Here is a 25,887-nt window from a genome sequence, read left to right on the forward strand (position 1 = left end):
TAGAGCAGTCTGACTGATCGATGGTAGGCACCAGCAGGCTCGTAAGCATTCATTCAAACAGCACTTTCGTGCGTTTTGTCAGCAGCTCTTTGCTGTGCTTCAAGCATTGCGCTGTTTATGACTTCAAGCCCATCAACTCCCGAGATTAGGCTGGTGTAACCGATGTGAAATGGCTAGCTAGTTAGCGGGGTGCACGCTAATAGCGTTTCAAACGTCACTCGCTCTGAGACTTGGAGTAGTTATTCCCCTTGCTCTGCATGGGTAACGCTGCTTCGAGGGTGGCTGTTGTCGATGTGTTCCTGGTTCGAGCGAGGAGAGTGACGGAAGCTATACTGTTACACTGGCAATACTAAAGTGCCTATAAGAACATCCAATAGTCAAAGGTATATGCAATACAAATGGTAGAGAGAGAAATAGTCCTATAATTCCTATAATAACTACAACCTAAAACTTCTTACCGGATATTGAAGACTCATGTTAAAAAGGAACCACCAGCTTTCATATGTTCTCATGTTCTGAGCAAGGAACTCAAACATTAGCTTTCTTACATGGCACATATTGCACTTTAACTTTCTTCTACAACACTTTGTTTTTGCATTATTTAACCTGTTCAACCTATGGGGGCGCTATGTCATTATTGGATAAAAAGACGTGCCCGTTTTAAGCGCAATATTTTGTCACGAAAAGATGCTCGACTATGCATGGAATTGACAGCCTTGGAAAGACAAAACTCTGACGTCTCCAAAACTGCAAAGATATTATCTGTGAGTGCCCCAGAACTAATGCAACAGGCGAAACCAAGATGAAGTTTCATACAGGAAATGCCCCAGATTCTGAAGGCGCTGTGTTCCAATGTCTCCTTATATGGCTGTGAATGCGCCAGGAATGAGCCTGCGGTTTCTGTCTATTCTGCGAGGTGTCTGCAGCATTGTGACGTGTTTGTAGGCATATCATTGGAAGATTGACCATAAGAGACTACATTTACCTGGTGTCCCGCCCGGTGTCCTGTGTGCGTAATCTGTAGGTCCATGCGCGTTCCATTTCTTCAGAAGAGAAAGTAAAATGCCACGATGGATTTTATCGTCGATAGATATGTGAAAAACACCTTGAGGATTGATTCTAAACATCGGTTTGCCATGTTTCTGTCGATATTATGGAGTTAATTTGGAAAAAAGTTTGCGTTTTAATGACTTAATATATATATATATTTTTTCCCTCCCCAAATGTGATGAACAAAACGGAGCGATTAGTCGACACAAATAATATTTTTTGTAAAAACGGAACATTTGCTATCTAACAGAGTCTCCTCATTGAAAACATCTGACGTTCTTCAAAGGTAAATGATTTTATTTGAATTCTTTTCTGGTTTTTGTGGAAAATGTTGCATGCTGAATGCTAACGCTAAATGCTACGTTAGCCATCAATACTGTTAAACAAATGCTTGTTTTGCAATGGTTGAGAAGCATATTTTGAAAATCTGAGATGACAGTGTTGTTAACAAAAGGCTAAGCTTGAGAGCAAATAGATTCATTTCATTTCATTTGCGATTTTCCTGAATAGTTAACGTTGCGTTATGGTAATGAGCTTGAGGCTGTAGTCACGATACCGGATCCGGGATGGCTCGACGCAAGAAGTTAAACCAAATTGAACATGTTTCATTATTTATTTGAGGCTAAATTGATTTTGTTGCTGTATTATGTTAACTTAAAATAACTGTTCATTCAGTATTGTTGCAATTGTCATTATTACAAATAAATTAAATAAATAAAATGGCTGATTAATCGGTACTGGCTTTTTTTGGTCCTCCAATAATCGGTATTGAAAAATCATAAATCGGTAGACCTCTAGACCAGATATTTCTCAGTAAACAAATTTAGAACAGACTTTCAGCACACTTATTGGGAAGGACACTCAACAGGTTACACAAATGAGTGAAATTGATAAGGAGATGGTTTGTTAGACCTCAGTGCAGCGTTTGACACTATTGATCATAATCAGCTGCTGGAAAAAAAGCTTTACATCCCCTGCTATATCAAGGATCGAGAGTTACCTGGGGCAGCAGGTAGCCTAGTGGTTAGAGCATTGGGCCAGTAACTGAAAGGTTGCTAGATCGAATCCTCGCGCTGACAAGGTAAAAATCTGTCATTATGCCCCTGAACAAGGCAGTTGACCCACTGTTCCTAGGCCGTCATTGTAAATAAGAATTTGTTCTTCATTAACTGACTTTCCTAGTTAAATAAAGGTTAAATAAAAAAATACCTGTAACAGAATACAGAGGGTGTTCTTTAATGGAAGCCTCTTCAACAAAATCCAGGTGGAGTCAGGCATTCCCCAGGGGAGCTGTCTAAGCCTCTTACCTTTTAAAAACTTGACTAATGACCTACCACTGGCACTGAGTAAAGACTGTCTATGTATGCTATTGACTCAAGACTATACACATCAGCTACCACTCTCCACAAACTACCACAGCAGCTGAAATCACTGCAACACAAAGCTGCAGTCAGTTTTAGAATGGGTGGCAAGAAATAAGCAAAATGTTTAAAAAAAAATAAAAGCATTATATTTGGTACACTATATTTGGTACACTATATTTGGTACATTCACTAAACCCCAATCCTCAACTAAATCTTGAAATGAATAATGTGAATATTGAGCAAGTTGGAGACTAAACCTCATGCTAGCAGATACCCATACACTTTCAGTCATTGTGCTAATGCTAGTTAGTATTGGCTCACGAAACTACCCCTAACTTCCATCATACTGGACACCGACATACAAATGGTATCCACAAGTTCATCCGACTCTGGGGAAGTAGAAAAATGGCCTCATTGCCAAAAATTCTTGAAGTATCCCTTTAAATGTACATGGAGAGCTAACATCAATAACAGGAGATTGACTGCATCACTACTTGTCTTTGTGCGAGGTGTTGAAAGCACCGAGCTGTCTGTTCAAACGACCAACACACAGCTCAGACACCTATGCATGCTCCACAAGACATGCCACCAGAGGTCTCTTCACAGTGCCAAAGTCCAGAACAGACTAAATGGAACACCATTCCACATAGGAGACATGAATAAATGGAACACCATTCCACATAGGAGACATGACTAAATGGAACACAATTCCACATAGGAGACATGACTAAATGGAACACCATTCCACATCAAGTAACTTATGCAAGCAGTCAAATCTGATTGGAAAAAAAGCAGTTAAAACTACACCTTATGGAACAGCACCGACTGTGAGGAGACTCAAACACAGACTACACACACACAGTACCAGTTAAAAGTTTGGACACCTACTCATTCAAGGGTTTTAAATTTGTACGATTTTCTACATTGTAGAACGAGTGCAATTATCAACACTATAAAATAAAACATATGGAATCACATAGTAACCAAAAAAAAGTGTTAAACAAATGAAAATATATTTTAATATTTGATATTCTTCAAAGTAGCCATCATTTGCCTTGACAGCTTTTCACACTCTTGGCATTCTCTCAAATCCAAACTTTTGACTGGTACTGTACATTGTAATATTATTATATGGCTGTATTATGGATTGTGTGTAGTACATCATGTGTTGTGCAATGTTTTGTATGTAATCACCTTAAATCGTGTTTGCACCCCAGGAAGAGTAGCTGCTGCTTTGGGGATCCGTAACAAATAACTACAAATACAGATGCGTACAGAAACACGACCGCACAATCTCTACAAAACAGATGTTATCAAAGATCTCAGATCACTGTTGTCTAGAATGTTTAAGTAGCCAGTAGAAATACAATCAATAACCGTAATAGATCACAATATTTGTGACAATGCATACAAGGCTCCTCATTTCAATTAGTGGCATACATGACTCCATACATCCATTTTAAAGCTACAGTATGAAACTCTGCTGAATATCCTGATGGGAGAAACAAAGGCGTATACTGTATGTTATCCATCCCATCTAACAACCCCCTAACCCTATATAAGGAGGATGCTCTTCTAATGTTTCTATGACAACCATGGAGGAAGGGATGGCACACGCGCGTACTGTCGGGGATTGATGCGCGCTGAAGACGACTTCTCTCATGAAGGCAGGAAAGAGAGAGGGGGAGGGATGAGGGGATGAAAAGAGGGAAAGCAGAGGGAGGGTGAGGAAGTAGGCCAAATATAGGAACAGTATAATGAGCTGGGTTCTTATCATCTCTCCATCAGATCCATGTCCTCCTCCACACTATCTTCTCTCCCACCATTCACTTAATCCACATGCCCAACCAATTGACGGCAGCAACCATCATCCCACTCACTGCTACATTTCCCAGAGGCCCCCTGCGGCAGAAAGAGGTATATGCATGGTCATTTTTTAAATGTTTACATTTTAGTCATTTAACAGACGGTCTTATCCAGAGTCTTACACTTAGTGTGACACAACCACATATTACAGTCGTAGTCAGTGCCACATATCAGTCGAAGTCAGTGCATATCTCCTCAAAAAGAAGTTCTCAGCAAAGCCAGTTCTAAAGGCAGCGAGGAGAGGGAAAGAGGACGAAAATGCACTTGTACATTACATTTTATAGATAAAATAAGTAGCATATTGTTTAACGTGTTCATATTTTTCTTCTCCGACAACACAACAGCTGATTTAAAAGGGAGTGTGGCACATTTTAAAAACTGTGAAGGACTGACGATACTCAATGAAAGGTGGCTATCGAGTAGGGAAAGGGGGATACCTAGTCAGTTGAAGGCCACTCTTCCGTTCCCCTACTAATGAATTGACACTCTCCTTGACCACTTATCGGTTTCTGGGTCACGGAGGAGAGACTTTTGCACAAATTAGAAAAGGCCCTTGACAGTGTAGGTAGGCTAGGTTTAAAAAGGCTATTTGGAAAATGCATCCTTAGTACCTCCTCTAACAGCTGAGGATATCACTATCTACTGGATCCTTTCTTTCATCTATCCAATAGTGTGAGGTCAGTGATTACCTCAGGGAAGGAAGCATTTAAAAAAGTATCATAACAGGGCCATAGCATTTTCCTAAATGAAAAGAGCTGTGAATGTTTTGGGGTTTACCTTATCACAGTGTTTATCATGGACATGATTGAAGCGGAGCTGAGGCAAAAGTGACTGGGTCACAACCACAGAGCTGATGGCTTCAGAGAGCAAGTTGATGAGCCTCAATCTAGTTTACTAAACTGGAGGCTAGTCACCAGGCTACATACAGTGGGGCAAAAAAGTATTTAGTCAGCCACCAATTGTGCAAGTTCTCACACTTAAAAAGATGAGAGAGGCCTGTAATTGTCATCATAGGTACACATCAACAATGACAGACAAAATGAGGAAGAAAAAAAACAGAAAATCACATTGTAGGATTTTTAATGAATTTATTTGCAAATTATGGTGGAAAATAAGTAATTTGGTCACCTACAAACAAGCAAGATTTCTGGCTCTCACAGACCTGTAACTTCTTCTTTAAGAGGCTCCTCTGTCCTCCACTCGTTACCTGTATTAATGGCACCTGTTTGAACTTGTTATCAGTATAAAAGATACCTGTCCACAACCTCAAACAGTCACACTCCAAACTCCACTATGGCAAAGACCAAAGAGCTGTCAAAGGACACCAGAAACAAAATTGTAGACCTGCACCAGGCTGGGAAGACTGAATCTGCAATAGGTAAGCAGCTTGGTTTGAAGAAATCAACTGTGGGAGCAATTATTAGGAAATGGAAGACCTACAAGACCACTGATAATGTCCCTCGATCTGGGGCTCCACGCAAGATCTCACCCCGTGGGGTCAAAATGATCACAAGAGCGATGAGCAAAAATCCCAGAACCACACGGGGGGACCTAGTGAATGACCTGCAGAGAGCTGGGACCAAAGTAACAAAGCCTACAATCAGTAACACACTACACCGCCAGGGACTCAAATCCCGCAGTGCCAGACGTGTCCCCCTGCTTAAGCCGGTACATGTCCAGGCCCGTCTGAAGTTTGCTAGAGAGCATTTGGATGATCCAGAAGAAGATTGGGAGAATGTCATATGGTCAGATGAAACCAAAATAGAACTTTTTGGTAAAAACTCAAATCGTCGTGTTTGGAGGACAAAGAATGCTGAGTTGCATCCAAAGAACACCATACCTACTGTGAAGCATGGGGGTGGAAACATCATGCTTTGGGGCTGTTTTTCTGCAAAGGGACCAGGACGACTGATCCGTGTAAAGGAAAGAATGAATGGGGCCATGTATCGTGAAATTTTGAGTGAAAACCTCCTTCCATCAGCAAGGGCATTGAAGATGAAACGTGGCTGGCTCTTTCAGCATGACAATGATCCCAAACACACCGCCCGGGCAACGAAGGAGTGGCTTCGTAAGAAGCATTTCAAGGTCCTGGAGTGGTCTTGCCAGTCTCCAGATCTCAACCACATAGAAAATCTTTGGAGGGAGTTGAAAGTCTGTGTTGCCCAGCAACAGCCCCCAAACATCACTGCTCTAGAGGAGATCTGCATGGAGGAATGGGCCAAAATACCAGCAACCGTGTGTGAAAACCTTGTGAAGACTTACAGAAAACGTTTGACCTCTGTCATTGCCAACAAAGGGTATACAACAAAGTATTGAGATAAACTTTTGTTATTGACCAAATACTTATTTTCCACCATAATTTGCAAATAAATTCATTAAATCCTACAATGTGATTTTCTGGATTTTGTTTCCTCATTGTCTGTCATAGTTGAAGTGTGGGAGAGCTTGCACAATTGGTGGCTGACTAAATACTTTTTTGCCCCACTGTACATCTGGGTCGAGGTTCAGGCTAGAGACTGCCACTAAAGTACAGATGTGGAACCATAAAATATAATGAATACATCCAAATGAAATGGATATACAGTATCTGTTCTCCTTCCTCCTTTTAAGAAAACACCAAATTTATTTGAGATTTAGAATGTTCTACCTGCATGACATCAGAGATCCCAAGGCAATTACACCAACATTTTATTCAGAATGTAAACTACAGTAGAATGTTTGCCATGGGAGATGTTAGGAGCCAAGATGGAGGGTTGAGTTACTCTGTTTTGTATATACGGCCCTGCATCACCAAGCTTCCAGTGTTGTTTCTTCAAACTCTCCGGCTCCGGCTCCCTGGGGATTAAGTGGCTTTGTTAATACCAGAGGGATTAGGGAGATTTGGGGATCTGGGGCAGTGGCCCAATCTGAACAGCCTCACAGCTCAATGAGACTCATAGATTTGACTAAATGAAATGGGAGCAGTTAGTAGATATAGAGGTGAGAGGGTAAGAGGTTAGAAAGTTTGTCTTTTTTCAATTTATTTTTTTATTTTATAAACCATACAAAACATACCCATACAAACATCATTACGTCACACCTGCCCAGACCCACTATGTGATATTTAATTGTTTTTTGGGGGATGTTTTTTACGAACCTGTTTTTGCTTTGTCGTTATGGGCTATTGCGTGTAGACTGATGAGGGGGGAAAACTATTTAATAAACTTTACAAGAAGGCTGTAATTTAACAAAATATTAGGGAAAAAGTCAAGGGATCCGAATACTTTCCGAATGCACTGTATCTCCTCCAATGCTTTCACTCTATAAATGTTGCTGACTGTCCATCTATTTCTACTCGCTCTTCCCATACAGTGCATTTGCAAAGTATTCAGACCCCTTCACTTATTCCACAGTTAACGTTACAATTAATTAAATTGTTGTTTTCTCATCAATCTACACACAATACCCCATAATGACGTAGCAAAAAAGTAGTTGAGACATTTGTGCAAATGTATAAAAAAAAAATTAAAGTGAAATATCACATTTACATGAGTATTCAGAGCCTGTACTCAGTACTTTGTTGAAGCACCTTTTGCAGCGATTACAGCCTCGAGTCTTCTTGGGTATGACGCTACAAGCTTGGCACACCTGTATTTGGGGAGTTTCTCCCATTCCTCTCTGCAGATCCTCTCAAGCTCTGTCAGGTTGGATGGAGAGCATCACTTTACAACTATTTTCAGGTCTCTCCGGAGATGTTCGATGAGGTTAAAGTCCGGGCCACTCAAGGACATTGAGACTTTTTTCCGAAGCGACTCCTGCGTTGTCATGGCTGTGTGCTTAGGGTCGTTTTCCTTTCTCTCAGTCCCTGCTGCTGAAAAACATTCCCACAGCATGATGCTGCCACCACCATTCTTCACCGTAGGGATGGTGCCAGTCTTGGGTTCATCAGACCAGAGAATCTTGTTTATTAAGGTCTGGGAGTCCTTTAAGTGCCATTTGGCAAACTCCAAGCGGGCTGTCATGTGCCTTTTACTGAGGAGTGGCTTCCGTCTGGCCACTAACATAAAGGACTAATTGGTGGAGTGCTGCAGAGATTGTTGTCCTTCTGGATGAACTCTGGAGCTCTGTCAGAGTGACCATCGGGTTCTTGGTCACGTCTCTGACCCAGGCCCTTCTCCCCCAATTGCTCAGTTTGGCTGGGCGGCCAACTCTATGAAGAGTCTTTGTGGTTCCAAACTTCTTCCATTTAAGAATGATGGAGGCCACTGGGTTCTTGGGGACCTTCAATGTTGCAGACATTTTTTGTCTTCTTCCCCAGATTTGTGCCTCGAAACAATCCTGTCTCGGAACTCTACGGACAATTCCTTCGACCTCATGGCTTGGTTTTTGCTCTGATATGCATGGTCAACGATGGGACAATATATAGATAGGTGTGTGCCTTTCCAACTCTTGTCCCAATTTTTTGTCCAAATTTACCACAGGTGGACTCCAATCAAGTTGTAGAAACATCAAGGGTGCTCAATGGAAACAGGATGCACCTGAGCTCAATTTCGAGTCTCATAGTAAAGGGTCTGAATATTTAAGTAAATAAGGTATTTCTTTTATGTATTTTTAATCCATTTGAAAACATTTCTAAAAACCTGTTTTCGCTTTGTCATTATGGGGTATTGTGTGTAGATTGATGAGGACATTTTTTGGGATCAATTTTAGAATAAGGCGGTAACCTAACAAAACGTAGAAAACGTTTTCCTTCCTTCCTTCCCCATCTCCCCAGGCCAGCAGCAGTGTCCTCTACAATTTTCGAAATGGAATTAATGTGAGACTAACAAGGTGCCAGTGTAAGGTGAGATTCTATACTCACATGGTCTAAAAACAAGAGTTTGCAGGATGTGTATGCTTTTAGAGTATATAGTCACCTAAAAAAAAAAGCCATAGAAATGTATTTGAGCAGCACCAGGTCTACAAATTTTGCTTTTAAATTTGCACAGTGTCACTATTTGGGAAAACACCGTTTTAAGCAGTCGAGGCTGCTGAGGGGAAGATGGCTCATAATAATGGCTGGAACGGTGTAAACGGAATGGCATCAAACACATGGAAGCCATTCCACCGATTCCACTACAGTCATTACCATGAATCCATTCTCCCCAATTAAGGTGCCAACATCCTCCTGCGGTTTTATGTGACCCAGGAGACCTAGAGAAAAGCTATCCAGATGGGTTGTCTAGTGTGGAACTGACTCTGTGCGAGTGAGGGTTTTTGACTTGCTAATTTTCCTTTCACGGAAATTAGGTAATCTAACACCATCCAACACAACAATCAGCTTTCCGCCCCCCAAAAACACATCCAACCTGACACACATTGTAACCTGCCAGGTGGGAAGCTAATAACATTGTTTCACCATTTACCCTTCATTAAATTGTTCAAGTACCAGCAGATGGATTGTCACGTCTGGCACTTAGCTGCCAGGGACTTTAATAGATTTTTTTATTCTTTCCCTCCCTCTCACTTTCCTCTGTATCACACTATAGGGTCTGACCTAGATCCCTTTCCCAAAGGAAATGAATGAATAAATCACGAGTGCGGGATGTGCTCTATATTCTCTGAACCTGGTGCCCTCGCACAGCGCCTTGCTACTACACTGTCTGGGTGGATGGATACAACCTACCTCAACATACCTGGGTGGCTCAATAGCAGGGCAGGGGTCAATTCCATTTAAATTCAGGAAGTATAATGACATTTCAATTCCATTTCCGAAATTAAATATGGCGTTTTCAAATTTTATTCCATTTCAAACATTCCATTCCCAGCTGGGTGGGGCAAGCTTAAACCAGCTCAATGTATTACAAAGCAAGGACACATCATTAATTGCATATTAAAGTTATATAAAATAAAAGCATACTACACAAGTATTTATGGTTTAGGTAAATGTTCCATCAATTGTAGATTCTGCCGGTGAAGCAGTTGACATTTGCCCACGTGATGTAGCTAGCTAACTGGCTAGAATAATGTTTGCAAGCTAACAAGAAACAGAAATAGGTTTACTTTCTGGATTGACCACAACACTAATCTACAGTACCATCTCCAGCTAATGGAGACTACAGAAGGCAGTGGTGGTTTATCACACACACACATAGACATAGAAATATATGGACACACACACTACAATTTTACATGTGCATACCCACCCACACACTCTCCAGCAGAGCTCATCTCCAATCAGCGGTGGGTTCTCACTCTCTCACACAAACGCTCAAACTAGGGATTTGACAAATGGACATTTACATTTTTAAAAACAGGCCATTTTTTAAAACTGGTTTTCCGCTGAAACATTTTTATTTATTTATTTTTTTACATAAAATTCTACATCAATTCACAATGGATTACATATGTATGACCGCTAGGGCATTGAAATGGGCATTGAAATTATATAATCCGTGACCCTTTACGGACATAGAATGCAGCTACAGTAACATGTCCATAATTGATCACTTCTCAGACAATTTTTTCAAAAGTGCCACATCAGAAGCGCCTATACCTTTTCAGACAGTAGAATTCTGCTCTGGCATACAATGTTTTATTGTTTCCCTGACAACAATAAACTTTGCTGATTGATGTGCTGCTGTGTTGTTTTTATGCTGTTTTTTTACGTTAGGGTAGCTAGATGTGTTTTCTTTCTACTAATGGACCAAGATGACGTAGCAGTGCAGATGTGGTTTGTCGTCCTCTCGTTTACTATTTGTATTTTTTGTATAAAACAATGTGTCAAATAACACAGTTTGACGTGCCAAATAAGCTTGTTGACCAATCAGGACCTGAATATGACTGTGCGTCACAATCATTTAACGAGTTCATTAGCAAAAACATAGCAAAACGAAATCTGTTTCAGTAACTATAGTTAGCTAACTAAATAGCTAGGTGTCATCTAAAATAATTTATAAAAAGACCGTTCTTATTTGATTAATGGTGGTCGGACACATCTATGTGAAGCTAGCCACAATAAGGATTAGCCACAATAGTGGACATTGTGGTTAGCCTTCAAAATAAAAGGTATGGCATAATTCTACTATTTGTATTAATTTGCATCACTGTCAATTACACACTTTTATTTTGAAGGCAAACCACAAATTCCACTATTGTGCCTAATCCTTATCGTGGCTAGCTTCACAACACATAACCCGGTCTGGTCAAGCCTCACTAGCCAGATCAAATCAAATTTTATTTGTCACATACACATGGTTAGCAGATGTTAATGCAAGTGTAGCGAAATGCTTGTGCTTCTAGTTCCGACCATGTAGTAATATCTAACAAGGAATCTAACAATTTCACAACAACTGCCTTAATAACAAGTGTAAAGGAATGAATAAGAATATGTACATAAAAATATATGAATGAAGCTAGCTGGCTGCTCATAACATTAACCCTGTTGCCCAAAGCTAAGTAGCTGGCGAGCCATTTATTTTCTTTAACTGAAGTTCAATAGGCGTACAACAAGTGGCAACCTAGGCAATACTTAAAAGGATTCTTAAATCATTGCTAAGAATAATGAAAATAACTGCAGTTTCTACTGGTTGTTTTCAGGCTGGTTGTATTGGTGCTAGCTAGGTAGCAAGCTAAAGCTAGCTACCCCAGAAGTCGCGGTCGAACAAATTATGCTTTATTACCAACGCGGTATTGTAAACACATCGTTCGTGGACGGTGTTTGCTGACTTCTTTGAACAGTGCCAGTGTATCTTTTTTTACATGCAAAAGAGACAAGCGGTGTTCCATAGTATCGTTTGTCGTGAAGCTAATAGCAATGGCGCTATTACTGTGTAACTCCGGTAGGGCAACATCTGAAAAATAGCGCCCTTGGTAATGTGTACCGGTGCTCGACCAGTCAGTGAAAGCCAACATCACCCACGACAGAGAACAGTTGATTGTCAAGGGCAATGAATTCCATTATCTTGGCTTTAATGGATTTCGTCTTTGAGTTGTCTCGCTGAAATGTTGTTACTCTTTCAAATGACTGCTCAATCCACACAGCAGACATTGTGGGCTAGGTTAGGAATGCTGTGTTGCACGTGTAGCCCAAAAGTTTACGTGGCGTCATTACGTCATGTACCTACGTTATATAGGTATGTACGTCAGCTTTGTTATCGGTTTTGCACATCGGCGTTAAACTAGACATCGGCCGATACCGATGGTGGCATTTTTAGCTAATATCGTATGATTCCGATATGTTCACTGACATATGTCTTGGTAATCTGCATGTCATAATGTCTTGTCTTGCATGCCTCGCAAATTCCAACAAGTAGTCTAAAGTTTGCTTTATCCTCTAGTTATGAAAACTTTCCCCAGACCTTCATAGCCTATCATCTAGTTAGGCTATAACACAGAAAATAATAGTTTGTGATAATGGCACTGATTTTAATGTGGGGGGAACAAAGTTTTTCGGTTAGTGATTTTTCTTAACGATAAGGATCCCAACTTTGTTTAGAATTTTTAACGTTTAAATTTTAATTCCCCTAGCTCAAACCACACAGTTACACATGCCCAGTTACGCCACACAAGTCTTCCTCGTAAAGAGAATATTCAGAACTAATTGGGATTACATAATACCTTGGAGTCCTCAAGTCTTTTTTAACACTATGCGAGTACGCCCCACAGTGAGGAGAGAGAATGTGTGTTTATGTTAATCTCTGGAATATTATAGGCCCATTTCATCGAAAATTAAGATTATAGCCAAGATCGTCATCGTATCGAAATCAGATCATTCTGTAAGATCAAGTCCATGGAGTGAGATGCCTTCAATGACAACGTCAGGGTGGAAATAGCAGTTAATTCTTTATCATTCACTTAGACACAAGTCTACTGGATGTATTGCATTCTTACTGTGAACATTGCTTCTGCTTCTCTTCCCCTCTCTGAAAAATCTTAGACAGGGCTGCTGGTCCTAGACTAATCAAAGGCACTCTCCCATGACGGCTTCCACCCCAACATACTCTTTAACAGGACGTCACAACACATCTGGTCTGCATGTGTGTTACGCAAGGTGTGCGTGTATACATACGTGCGTGGTAGACTAATGTAGGCTGACATATGGGAAGATTATTAATGGGTTATTATTATCATCATCATAACTATGAGAAGTCTTATATGCTGGTCTCCGTCTCATTCACTCTCCAGACAAACACCCTCCTCTGTCATCTCCTCATTGTCTAACAGTAGGGAGCAGATAGAACCAGCTGCTGCCCTAAACCAGGTGCATCATCCATTGCCGACTGGTGGCAAGGTGTGTGTACGTCCACCCCTGCAGTCCAGCCACGAGTCTCCACCGTCATCTTCTCTTTAGATCTAAATATTCATGACTATAAACACTTTCATGATACAGCCAGGGTTAAAGAGATGGACATTAGGATATATACGGTGCTGCTGGATCATGTGTCCTGTTAATCTCAAATCACACAGTGCTAAGAGATAACATCAACACGGTCATATGGTGTTACTGTCAAAGACACTTGTATTAGTTTCTCCAAATCTTCTCTGCAGATCCTCTCAAGCTCGGTCAGGTTGGATGGGGAGCGTTGCTGCACAGCCATTTTCAGGTCTCTCCAGAGATGTTCGATCGGGTTCAAGTCCAGGCTCTGGCTGGGCTACTCGAGGACATTCAGAGACTTGTCCCAAAGCCACTCGGCGTTGTCTTGGCTGTGTGCTTAGAGTCGTTGACCTGTTGAAAGGTGAACCTTGGGACCTCAGACTGGGATTGAGCGCTCTGGAGCAGGTTTTCATCAGGGATCTCGCTGTACTTTGCTCCTTTCATCTTTCCCTCAATCCTGACGAGTCTCCCAGTCCCTGCCACTGAAAAACATCCCCACAGCATGATGCTGCTACTTCCATGCTTAACCTGGCACCATCCTTACGGTGTCCTCCAGACGTGATAATTGGCATTCAGGCCAAAATGTTCAATCTTGGTTTCACCACACCAGAGAATCTTGTTTCTCATGGTCTGAGTATTTAGGTGCCTTTTGCCAAACTACCATAAAGGCCTGATTGGTGCTGCAGAGATGGTTGTCCTTCTGGAAGTTTCCTCCATCTCCACAGAGGAACTGTAGAGCTCTATCAGAGTGATCATCAGGTTCTTGGTCTCCTCCCTGACCATGGCCCTTCTCCCCAATTGCTCAGTTTAGCCGGGTGGCCGGCTCTAGGAAGAGTCTTGGTGGTTCCAAACATCTTCCATTTAAGAATGATGGAGGCCACAGGGTTCTTGGGGACCTTCAATGCTGCAGATGTTTTTGTACTCTTCCCCAGATGTGTGCCTGGACACAATCCTGTCTTGGAGCTCTACGGACAATTCCTTCGACAGCATGGCTTGGTTTTTGCTCTGACATGCACGGTCAACTGTGGGACATCATATAGACAGGTGTGTGCCTTTCCAAATCATGGTCCTCTACTCTTTTCACCAATGACCTGCCACTGGCATTAAACAAAGCATGTGTGTCCATGTATGCTGATGATTCAACCATATACGCATCAGCAACCACAGCTAATGAAGTCACTGAAACCCTTAACAAAGAGTTGCAGTCTGTTATGGAATGGGTTGCCAGTAATAAACTGGTCCTGAACATAATAAAACTAAGAGCATTGTATTTGGTACAAATCATTCCCTAAGTTCTAGACCTCTGCTGAATCTGGTAATGAATGATGTGGCTGTTGAACAAGTTGAGGAGACTAAATGACTTGGTGTTACCTTAGATTGGAAAATGTCATGGTCAAAACATATTGATTCAATGGTTCCAAAGATGGGGAAGTCTAGCCTTAATAAAGAGATGACACCTCATTCCTAAAAGCAAGTCCTGCAGGCTCTAGTTTAGTCTAATCTGGATTATTGTCCAGTCGTGTGGTCCAGTGCTGCAAGGAAAGACCTAGTGAAGCTGCAGCTGGTCCAGAACAGAGCAGCACGTTTTGCTCTTAATTGTAATCAGAGGGTTGATATAAATACTATGCATGCCAGTCTCTCTTGGCTAAGAGTTGAGGAGAGACTGACTGTTTCTTATAAAAAGTGATGCAATGTGTTGAAAATCCCAAATTGTTTGCATTGTCAATTTACACACAGCTCTGACACACACATATCCCACCAGACATGCCACCAGGGGTCTTTTTACAGTCCCCAAATCCAGAACAAATTCAAGAAAACATACAGTATTATATAGAGCCCTTATTGCATGGAATTTCCTTCCATCTCATATTGCTCAAATAAACAGCAAACCTGGTTTCAAAAAACAGATAACGCAACACCTCGTGGCACAACGCCTCTCCCATATTTGACCTAGATAGTTTGTGTGTATAGATATGTAGGCTATGTAGTTCTGTCCTTGAACGGTTCTTGTCTAATGATGTTCTGTATTATGTTTCATGTTTTGTGTGGACCCCAGGAAGAGTAGCTGCTGCTTTTGCAACAATGGGGATCCTAATAAAATACCAAATGTCCAATCAATTGAATTGACCACAGGTGGAGTCCAATTAAGTTGTAGAAACTAGAGGTCGACCGATTATGATTTTTCAACGCCGATACCGATTATTGTAGGACCAAAAAAGCCTATACCGATTTAAAAATAAAAAAGTTGATTTTTAAAAATGTATTTGTAATAATGACAATTACAACAATACTGAATGAACACTTATTTTAATTTAATACATCAATAAAATCAATTTAGCCTCAAGTAAATAATGAAACATGTTCAATTTGTTAAATAATGCAAAAACAAAGTGTTGGAGAAGAAAGTAAAAGTGCAATATGTGCTATGTAAGAAAGCTAACGTTTCAGTTCCTTGCTCAGAACATGAAAACATATGAAAGCTGGTGGTTCCTTTTAACATGAGTCTTCAATATTCCTAGGTAAGAAGTTTTAAGTTGTAGTTATTATAGGACTATTTCCTTCTATACCATTTGTATTTCATTAACCTTTGACTATTAGATGTTCTTATAGTATTGCCAGTGTAACAGTATAGCTTCCGTCCCTCTCCTCACTCCTCCCTGGGCTCGAACCAGCAACACAACAGCCACCATCGAAGCAGCGTTACCCATGCAGAGCAAGGGGAACAACTACTAGAAGGCAAAGAGCGAGTGACGTTTGAAACGCTATTAGCACGTGCTAACTAGCTAGCCATTTCACTTCGGTTACACCAGCCTCATATCAGGAGTTGATAGGCTTGAAGTCATAAACAGCGCAATGCTTGACGCACAACGAAGAGCTGCTGGCAAAACGCACGAAAGTGCTGTTTGAATGAATGTTCACGTGCCTGCTTCTGCCTACCACCACTCAGTCAGATACGTGTATGCTCAGTCAGACTATATGCAACACAGGACACTCTAGATAATATCTAGTAATATCCTCAACCATGTGTAGTTAACTAGTGATTTTGATTGATTGTTTTTTTATAAGATAAGTTTAATGCTAGCTAGCAACTTACCTTGGCTTACTGCATTCGCGTAATAGGCAGTCTCCTTGGAGTGCAACGAGAGAGGCAGGTCGTTATTGCGTTGGACTAGTTAAGGTTGCAAGACAAGCTGACAAGGTGAAAATCTGTCGTTCTGCCCCTGAACAAGGCAGTTATCCCACCGTTCCTAGGCCATCATTGAAAATAAGAATGTGTTCTTAACTGACTTGCCTAGTTAAATTAAAAGGTTTAAAAATATATATAATAATAAAATTAAAATAAAAACTATTGGCAAATCGCCACCCAAAAATACCAATTTCCGATTGTTATGAAAACCGATTAAATCGGTCGACCTCTAGTAGAAACATCAAGGATGATCAATGGAAACAGGATGCACCTGAGCTCAATTTTGAGTCGCTTAGCAAAAGGTCTGAATACTTATGTAAATAAGGTATCGGTTTTTATATTTAATACATTTACAAACATTTATAAAAACCTGTTTTCACTTTGTCATTATCGGGTATTGTGTGTATTATTACTGCAATTTCTTTTATTTCATCAATTTAAGAATAAGGCTGTAATATAAGAAAATGTTTTAAAAAGTCAAGGGGTCTGAATACTTTCTGAAGGCACTGTAAGTCTGTGTTAGAAGAACACAGAGACATTATGAAACCACACTGTACATAATGAATACATACACCCCAGACATGGCAAACCACAGTCATTCACATACATGAGGTATAGCCTACTTACAGAGTACACACAATCACACACACTGGTATTGGATCACACAGTAAATCATTTTGCAGCATTACACACATTCCATATCACACTGCAACACGCACATTTATTTACCTTTATTTAACTAGGCAAGTTCTGAACAAATTCCTATTTTCAATGACGGCCTAGGAACAGTGGGTTAACTGCCTTGTTCAGGGGCAGAACGACAGATTTTTACCTTGTCAGGTCGGGATTCAAGCAACCTTTTAATTACTAGTCACACACACATACAAGTCAAAAGTTAGAACACACCTACTCATTCAAGGGTTTCTTTATTTTTACCATTTCTACATTGTAGAATAATAGTGAAGACATCAAAACTATGAATTAACACATTGGGAAACATGTAGTAACCACCCCCAAAAAAGTGTTATTTCAAAATATATTTTAAATATTAGATTATTCAAAGTGGCCAAACCTTTGCATTGATGACAGCTTTACACACTCTTGGCATTCTCTCAACCAGCTTCACCCGGTATGCTTTTCCAACTATCTTGAAGGAGTTCCCACATATGCTGAGCACTTGTTGGCTGCTTTTCCTTCACATATGAGAACTGATGTCGCTAAAGATTTTTTTTATTCTCTGTGTATGAGAATAAATTAGTGTTGCAACTGAGGACAGATGTGTACGCGCTACGTGCTTCAGCACTCGGCATTCCGTTCTGTAAGCTTGTGTGGCCTACCACTTTGCAGTTGAGCCGCTGTTGCTCCTAGACGTTTCACTTCACAATAAACATCTCTCCTTAATACATTCTCATAACTTTAGCTGTGAGAGACAGAAAATGAGAGAGCATGAAAGAGGGAAGAAAATGCAAAAAAGAGATGACAAGACAAATGAATGAAGTAAAAAAGAGAATATATGCTACAGGGAAGTGAGTTGGATAGCATGAGAATGAGATGGAGGGAGGAAATATAGTTGTGCACCGATATGGTGGCAAAGACAGAGAAGAGGGTGGATGGGAGGAAAGAACAAGAAAGAAAGTTGTGGTATGATAGATTGATTGGCTGAGAGGAAGGACAGTGATGAAAACAAAGAGAGCGCCGCGGGGGTGGTTGGGGCAGGGAGAACGCCGCGGGGATGGTTGGGGCAGGGAGAGCGCCGCGGGGGTGGTTGGGGCAGGGAGAGCGCCGCGGGGTGGTTGGGGCAGGGAGAGCGCCGCGGGGTGGTTGGGGCAGGGAGAACGCCGCGGGGTGGTTGGGGCAGGGAGAGCGCCGCGGGGTGGTTGGGGCAGGGAGAGCGCCGCGGGGTGGTTGGGGCAGGGAGAGCGCCGCGGGGGTGGTTGGGGCAGGGAGAGCGCCGCGGGGTGGTTGGGGCAGGAGAGCGCCGCGGGGTGGTTGGGGCAGGGAGAGCGCCGCGGGGTGGTTGGGGCAGGGAGAGCGCCGCGGGGTGGTTGGGGCAGGGAGAGCGCCGCGGGGTGGTTGGGGCAGGGAGAGCACCGCGGGGTGTTGGGGCAGGGAGAGCGATGCGGGGTGGTTGGGGCAGGGAGAACGCCGCGGGGGTGGTTGGGGCAGGGAGAGCGCTGCGGGGGTTTAAGACAGTAAATGAGGCAGACAGAATGAAAGAAGAGAGAAAGACAGGAGAAACAAAGTCAATCTCGGTCTGACTTTCTTTTTTTAATGAGACATGCTCATGTGTTTAAAAACACCACAGAGAAAGTCAGACAGAGAATATGAGATGGAAGAGAGAATGAGAGATGAAGGCACAGGAGAGAGAGAGAGAGAGCGCGCTGCTAAAACAGACAGACTGTCCTGAGGTGCCTCTGGTCTCCCGTAGTGACTGGCTGGGCAGATCCAGCACACAGATAAATGACTCCATGTCACCATATCCCTCTTCCTCCCTCTTCCTATCCGTCATTCTTGCCGCTCCTCTCCAATACCCTTGACATGGCATCAATCATCCCGAACAAAAAAACATTTGTATCCTTATTTTACCAGGTAAGTTGACTGAGAACACATTCTCATTTACAGCAATGACCTGTGGAATAGTTACAGGGGAGAGGAGGTGGGATGAATGAGCCAGTTGGAAGCTGGGGATGATTAGGTGGCCATGATGGTATGAGGACCCACACAGTGTTCCAGACTAACATTTTCCCACTGGTGGCACTAAGTTTCAGTTTGTGGCACCAGCCCATGATTTGGTCGCACCCAAAAAATATATATAATCTGTCACGCAATAGAAAATATGAGTATCATTCTCAGTGCTTTATTGAAAAGTATAATATACTGAGATGGTATTGAATAAATACTTTATTTCATCATCTTATGTTGTTAACTATTTTAATGTGCAACCTATTCCAGTGATTGAAATGCATTGTGGGTAGACAATTATGCTATTGTTGTTATATTTTACTGTTAAAATAAGGCTCCAGAATTATATATTTTTGGTTAAATAGAGATGAATTTGACTACATCTTTATGTGATCTAATATCATAGGCAAATTTATTTGGGGCTAATTCATCACCCGAGTTGGCCTAAGTGGAAATTCAAAACCCATTACCTAGATCACAAACTCCAAAGATAATAGCCACTGCTAGTAGCCATGTATTAATAACCCTCTACAGACTAAGCCCTGACATACAGTGAAAATGGTTAACTTTTTTAAAGCAAGGCCCCTGAACTCTCGTGTATTTTCTACACTATGCAATGATATGGGCAGCGAGCGACCATGTAAGACTTTTACAACATACAGAAGTGCACTGGTTATCAAGGGGCAAAGTATTGACATATTTTGGGGAATTTAGAGACAAGCTTAAAAGTTCTTGACTGGCCATTATTTCCACTTGTCTGACCACTTGACTGATGAGTTTCTCACAGGACTGGCCTTTCTGGGTGATGTTTTTTCCCCCTTGCCTGAATGATCTGAATCTAGGATTACAGCGACTCTGCAACTATATTCAATGTGCGGGATAAAATTGAAGCTATTAATAAGAAGTTGGCGCTCTTCTCTGTCTGCATTAACAAGGACAACACACAGGTCTTTCCAACATTGTATGATTTGTGTGCAAATTAACTCAAGCTTACGGACAAATGTCAAATGTGACATAGTGAAGAACCTGAGTGAGTTGGGTGCACAATTACACAGGTACTTTCCCAAACCGGATGACCCAAACAACTGGATTCGTTATCCCTTTCATGCTATGCCTCCAGTCCACTTATAGATATCTGAACAAGAGTGCCTCATCAAAATTGCAACAAGCGGTTCTGTGAAAATTGAATTTAAATCAGAAGCCACTGCCAGATTTCTTGATTGGGCTGCACTCAGAGTATCCTGCCTTGGCATATTGCACTGTTAAGACTTTGATGCCCTTTGCAACCACGTACCTATGCGAGAGTGGACTCTTGGCCCTCACTAGCATGAAAATGAATTACAGGAACAGACTGTGTGGAAAATGATTTAAGATTGAGACTCACTCCAATACAACATTGTGTGTGTGTGGAGCAGGCTTACAATGATGGCAAAAAACAACATTTGAGAGTGCGCTGACCCTCGTGCTAGAGGGGGTAGGCAGCTGGAGGTTGAATGTTTGAAGGGGTACGGGACTATAAAAAGTTTGTGAACCACTGTACTAAGCTACAATGGCAAGAAAAAGTATGTGAACCCTTTGGAAATACCTGGATATCTACATAAATTGGTCATAAAATGTGATCTGATCATCTAGGTCACAACAATAGACAAACACAGTCTGCTTAAACTAATAACACAAACAAGTATATGTTTTCATGTCTTTATTGAACAGTGTAAATATTCACAGTGCAGGGTGGGAAAAGTATGTGAATCCTTGGATTTAATAACTGGTTGACGCTCCTTTGGCAGCAATAACCTCAACCAAACGTTTTCTGTGGTTACGGATCAGACCTGCACAACGGTCAGGAGGAATTTGACCAATCCTCTTTACAAAACTGTTACAGTTCAGCAATATTCTTGGTATGTCTGGTGTGAACTGCTCTCGAGGTCATGCCACAGCATCTCAATCGGGTTGAGGTCAGGACTCTGACTGGGCCACTCCAGAAGGCGTATTTTCTTATGTTGAAGCCATTCTGTTGATAATTTACTTCTGTGTTTCGGGTGGTTGTCTGGTTGCGTCACCAAACTTCTGTTGAGCTTCAAATTGGCGGACTGATAGCCTAACATTCTCCTACAAAACGTCTTGATAAACTTGGGAAATATTTTTTTCCGTCGATGATAGCAAGCTATCCAGGCCCTGAGGAAGCCCCAAACCATGATGCTCCCTCCAACATGAGGTTGAGATGAGGTTTTGATGTTGGTGTGTGGCTTTTTTTCTCCACACAGTGTTGTGTGTTCCTTCCAAACAACACAACTGTAGTTTCATCTGTCCACAGAATATTTTGCCAGGTGCTCTTTTGCAAACTTCAGACGTGCAGCAATGTTTTTTTTGACAGCAGTGGCTTCTTCCATGGTGTCCTCCCATGAAAACCATTCTTGTTTAGTGTTTTAAGTAACGTATACGCGTCAACAGAGATGTTAGCATGTTTCAGAGTCTCTCTAGGACTCTAGGATTCTTTTTAACCTCACTTTGCAAGAGCACAGCACAGAATGCTGTCATCTTTGCAGGACAACCACTCCTAGGGAGAGTAGCAACAGAGCTGAACTTTCTCAATTTATAGACAATTTGTTTTACTGTGGAGTGATGCACATCAAGGCTTATAGAGATACTTTTGTAACCCTTTCCAGCAAGTCAACAATTCTTAATCTTAGGTTTTCTGAGATCCCTTTGTTCAAGGCATGGTTCACATCAGGCAATGCTTCTTGTGATTAAAAAAAAACTCAAAATGTGAGTTTGCTATAGGCCAAAGCAGCTCCAATCTCGTCTCATTGATTGGATTCCAGGTTTGCTGACTCCAATGAGCTTTTGGAGAAGTCATTAGCCTAGGGTTCAGATACTTTTTCCCACCTACACTGTGAATATTTAAATGATGTATTCAATATAGGCAAGAAAAATACAATAATTTGTGTGTTATTAGTGTAAGCACACAGTTTGTCTATTGTTGTGACTTAGATGATCAGATCAAATTTGATGACCAATTTATGCAGAAATCCAGGTAATTGTAAAGGACTCACATACTTTTTCTTGCCACTGTATATGCAATTGTTTTAAGGCCATACCAAGGATCATTTAGACATTTTCATTTTGAATTGTAAAACCCCTTGAAGTATAAAAAATCAAATGTAATTTGGCCTTACTGCTATTAGCCCATACAAATGCATTGAACATATTCAATACATAGAACAGATAAAGCCCACCGCCAAAAAAAGTTGTCAGAACAGCTGTACAAACTTCAGACAAGTCCCAATATGTTTGTTGGGGGTCATAGAGCAAAACTGAGAGTGACATCTTTCCATAGGGGGGTCATAATAGTTTGTAGGCAAAACCGTTTGGACGCTGCAGACGATTTTGTGAGAAGACGGATTTTCTGGATGTGGCATGGTCTGACAAACACTGCTTTAGCTCTGTCAAACACTGCTTTAGCTCTGTCAAACACTGCTTTAGCTCTGTCACCTTTCACCACAGATGTGGAAGTGCAACATCGGCGGATGGAATGGATTAAGACAACAAAACATCTCTAGCTTAAAAAGACAGATTTGTATGGGGATTTTATTATGCTAATTAGATTTCCGTGTGGGAGCGGACATCATCTCCAGGGTTTTTTAGTCAAACAGTACATTTTATGTCAATTTCAATTGCAGTTGTAGCCTACTGTCAAATGAGGCTATGCACTCGCAATGACCAATGTGCATTTCACAAAGCCATATCAAATATCTTGTTTGTAAAGCACAGTGCTTTCGGAAAGTATTCAGACCCCTTGACTTTTTTTCACATTTTGTTACGTTACAGCCTTATAAAATCAATTAAATATTTTTTTTTTACTCAATCGACACCCCATAATGACAAAGTGAAAACAGGTTATTAGAAATGTTTGCAAATGTATAAAAAAAATTTTTATTATTTACATAAGTATTCAGACCCTTTGATGAGACTCGAAATTGAGTTCAGGCGCATCCTGTTTCCATTGATCATTCTTGAAATGTTTCTACAACTTGATTGGAGTCCACCTGTGGTAAAGTCAATTGATTGGACATGATTTGGAAAGGCACACACCTGTCTATATAAGGTCCCACAGTTGACAGTGCATGTCAGAGCAAAAACCAAGTCATGAAGGTCAAAGGAATTGTCCATAGAGCTCCAAGACAGGATTTGTGTCGAGGCACAGATCTGGAAAATAGTACAAAAAAAACTGTCTGCAAGTATTGAAGGTCCCCAAGAACACAGTGGCCTCCATCATTCTTAAATGGAAGAAGTTTGGAACCACCAAGAGTCTTCCTAGAGCTGGTTGCCCAGCCAAACTGAGCAATCGAGGGAGAAGGGCCTTGATCAGGGAGATGACCAAGAACCCAATGGTCACTCTGACAGAGCTCCTGAGTTCCTCTGTTGAGATGGGAGAAACTTCCAGAAGGACAACCATCTCTGCAGCACTCCACCAATCAGGTCTTTATGGTAGAGTGGCCAGACGGTAGCCACATGAGAACCCGCTTGGAGTTTGCCAAAAGGCACCTAAGGACTCTCAGACCAAGAGAAACAAGATTCTCTGGTCTGATGAAACCAAGATTGAATCTTTGGCCTGAATGCCAAGCGTCACCTCTGAAGGAAATCTGGCACTATCCTTAAGGTGAAACATGGTGGCAGCATCATGCTGTGGAGATGTTTTTCAGCGGCAGGAACTGGGAGACTAGTCCGGATCGAGGGAAAGATGAAAGGAGCAAAGTACAGAGAGATACTTGATGAAAACCTGCTTCAGAATGCACAGGACCTCAGGCTGGGGCGCCGAGTTCACCTTCCAACACGACAATAATCACACAGCCATGACAACGCAGGAGTGGCTTTGAGACAAGTGTCCGAATGTCCTCGATTGGCCAAGCCAGAGCCCGGACTTGAACCCGATCGCACATTTCTGGAAAAACCTGAAAATATCTGTGCAGCGATGCTCCCCATCTAACCTGACAAAGCTTGAGAGGATCGTGCCAAGCTTGTAGCGTCATACCCAAGAAGACTCGAGGCTGTAATCACTGCCAAAGGTTTCAACAAAGTACTGAGTAAAGGGTCTGAATACTTATGTAAATGTACCATTTCAGTTTATTTCAAACAAATTGGCAAAAATGTCTAAATCTGTTTTTGCTGTCATTATGGGGTATTGTATGTAGATTGAGGGGAATAATTTAACATCAATTTTAGAATAAGGCTGTAACATAAAATGTGGAAAAAGTCAAGGGGTCTGAACACTTTCCAAATGCACTGTAGTTGCTATAGAGGTGAGAATTGAGAAGTAAAAAGTATACCTACAGAAAGCTGACGCTCCTCTCCAAGCATGACAAGAGGATAGTGGTGTTTTCCCCGCAATTGGATTTTAAAATGTTATACAATCAGAACTCATTGTTATATAATCAGAAATGGGAGAGTGGCTCACTCAACACAGCAGCAGGCCCCAGCAAAACAGGTAACATTATCCTACAGGGGAAGGCAGGCAGACCCTTCCATTACATTAATCATGAGGATAATATACTTTACCGTTTGACCAAATCATGGCTTTAGCCTCCTATAAAAATAGGGGATGTTTAGTGCACCAAGGCGACCAATACATTTTAAAACTTGCACAGCCAAGTCAAAGGGTTGTAAAATGCTGGCCGCCCACCATACACACACACTTAGTCAAATTAAAAAGTAGTCTACATGTTGCACCTGGTCCCCTCCCTGTGGACCCCCCCAGTACCCAGCTGTTCAGTGCCTAAACCCTCCCTGGTCAATGACTGCCTGGCAGCCAGCTGCGCCAGCCTCTGAACCCAACCCGGGGCAGAGGGCTTTGACAATTGCCAATTCCATGTAAACAGAGTGATGCTGAGACTCTTGATTCTTTTACTTGTCAAACAAAAACCACTCATTGCAAAGTTAAACAAACCATATCGCTATGCACAAGGACTACTTGTAACAATGTCCACTAAAATACAGTGCAGATGCAAAGTTTGGTCACATAATTACGTTTTTTGCTGTTTATGCAGTCAAACTGTTAAAATGACGGAATTTATCGCTGAAGCCAAGACGCTCGCACTTTCTATGTTGAAGCTATGTAAACATTAGAACACCGCCGAGAAGTCAACTTCAAATCGACATTACGTAGAATGTCAACGCCACAGGAAACTCGCAAAGTTGTTAAGCATTAAAAAAACGGTTGATATGAATACAATTTTAACAAACGTAGCAACTCACCGTATTCGATTGTAACTTCAGAACCGCCCCAACAGTCGATGCATTGTGAATATCCATTCACCTCGTCTACAACGCTTCAACGAGGTAGGTTATCGACCACAACACACAAATCAAGAGTGACGCGATTGGCTAGGTTATTTGTGTGTCCTAGT

The 25,887-nt window shown here is 41.6% G+C and overlaps 1 protein-coding gene across 4 annotated transcripts in view; it reads right to left on the reverse strand.

Annotated features, from left to right (window-relative positions):
• The window catches only part of LOC115103233 (SPRY domain-containing SOCS box protein 4-like), a 138,144-nt gene extending 112,257 nt beyond the window's left edge, over positions 1-25,887 (reverse strand). For all 4 annotated transcript variants that reach the window (XM_029624039.2, XM_029624038.2, XM_029624040.2 and 1 more), the window contains exon 1: positions 25,736-25,887. The gene's annotated coding sequence lies outside the window, so the exon portion shown is untranslated. The remainder of the gene's footprint in view (positions 1-25,735) is intronic.

This window comes from Oncorhynchus nerka, linkage group LG20 (assembly GCF_034236695.1).
Source record: "Oncorhynchus nerka isolate Pitt River linkage group LG20, Oner_Uvic_2.0, whole genome shotgun sequence".
Lineage (NCBI taxonomy): Eukaryota > Metazoa > Chordata > Actinopteri > Salmoniformes > Salmonidae > Oncorhynchus > Oncorhynchus nerka.